The sequence below is a fragment of the Otolemur garnettii genome, unplaced genomic scaffold (genome assembly GCF_000181295.1).
Source record: "Otolemur garnettii isolate 467f Iridium unplaced genomic scaffold, OtoGar3 scaffold00394, whole genome shotgun sequence".
Taxonomy (NCBI): domain Eukaryota; kingdom Metazoa; phylum Chordata; class Mammalia; order Primates; family Galagidae; genus Otolemur; species Otolemur garnettii.
In genome coordinates, this window is record NW_003852789.1 from 113,982 (window position 1) to 116,140 (window position 2,159).

Consider the following 2,159-nt stretch of genomic DNA (forward strand, 5'->3'; position numbering starts at 1 on the left):
AAATTGTGGTATATGTACACCATGGAATATTACGCAGCCTTAAAGAAAGATAGAGACTTACCGTTTTCATGTTTATGTGGATGGAGCTGGACCATATTCTTCTTAGCCAAGTATCTCAAGAATGGAAGAAAAAGTATTCTTCCAAAAGTACTCAGTGCTACTATGAAACCAGTTTATAGCTTTCATATGAAAGCTATAACCCAATTATAGCTCAAGAATATGGAGAAAGGGGAGAAGGAGGCAAGGGGAGGGGGGAGAATGGCTGGAGGATGGGTAATTGGTGGTACCACATCTATGTTGGATCTTACAAGGGTACATGTGAAATTTACTAAATGTAGAATATAAATGTCTTAATACAATAACTAAGAAAATGCCATGAAGTCTGTTAACCAGTTTGATGAAAATATTTCAAATTGTATATAAAACAAGCACATTGTACCCCATGATTCCATTAATGTACATAGCTATGGATTTAATTTTTTTAAAAAAAAGTACAATAGGACGGGCATTTCCAGCTAATAAAGATGCTATTCTTCTATTTAAAAAAAAAGTCTTAGATAACATACCAAATGTAAAGCATTTTAATACAGGTTGAGTATTCCTTATCCAAAATACTTGGGACCAGAGTATTTCAATTTCAATTTGTTCCAGACTTTGGAATAATTGCATGTACATAATGAGGTATCTTGGGAATGGGACCCAATTCAAGGCAAAAAACTCATTTCTGTTTTATATACCTTGTATGCACATACACTGAAGATAATTCTATATTTTTTTAATAATCTTGTGCATGAAACATAGTTTGTGAACACTGAACCACCAATGAGCAAAGGTGTCACTATCTCATGTCAACACTCAAAAAGTTTTGGATTTGGGGATATTGTGGTTTTGGATTTTCAGGGTAGGGAGGCTCAATCTCTATGTGCTGTGATTATTAGAAGAAAAGAGAATTTGGCCCAAATCTGCCTTTCAAATCATTCATTATGTCCTGTCCTCACTTGCTGCTTTTCTCCCACTGACCCCCATCCACTATCGATTTCTTTCTCACATTTGGAATTGCAGGATATGAAAAAACTAAAAAGTAACAGATTTTATACCAATTTTCCCTCCATTGAGCTGGGCCAGGTAACAATTCTGTCTGCTTCAAATCTCTTATCTCTAAAAGGAAAGTTGCTCCACATTCTTCAAAGTTATATTGTACAGATAAAATAAAAGAATATTTATAAAATTCTTAGCACAAATATCACTTACAAAATGAAGTAAGTACCACAATGTTCAGCAGAAGTTTGGCATTAGCTTATACACAATCTCTCCTGATTGTATGTCTTACCTCCTTGTACCAGTCTGAATAGCATACATACTTCCCATGACATTGTTAGTTACTGCAAAGGCAATATATATTACCAATGTTTTTATATTTCCATCACTAAAGAAAGAGCACTTAACACCCAACTGGAATCTTTTCTTGTTATTAACATATGATGGTATTATCAAATCTTATATTTTTAGCCCTTGGGAATTCATTCCCTTGTCTTTAATTATAAAAGTTTGTATTAACTTTTATCTCCTCTCATAGGACAAAATACAGAATTAGCTTACTTTTCTTGAAAATACTTCCTGCAGGGAAGATAATTATGCCTCCTTTCTTCCACATTACTGTGAACTGCCTAAAATGTCCTCCCTCTCACTTACATGATAATAAAAGGAATAAAACAGAGTGCTACCTGTGCAATTGGCACTGTGCTAAATAACTTTTTAAACTCATGTAACACAAACATTGTGTCACATACTCTTATTATCACTCTGATTATATTCTCATTTTTCCTTGAAGGATAAAACTAAGGAAAAAAGCTTAAGTAAATTGCCCAAAGTTTAGTGAATGGCAGGCAGGCCTTCAAAATGCGCATGTTATTCCTTTTCTATGTCAGATCTTCACCTTTTCTTTTGCTCTTCCATTATCAAAGCTAGATATGCATCTTCTAACTTCAGAAGATTGGCATTTTTAATATATCTTGAGGTTCTCATTATTCAATCTATATATTCTTTAATGTGTATTATATCCTTCAAAGCTATTATATATTTTATATTCTGTTTAAATTATTCATATCATTAGATATGAATGTTTCTGTATATTTTATATTTTATTGCACTAGTGTGTG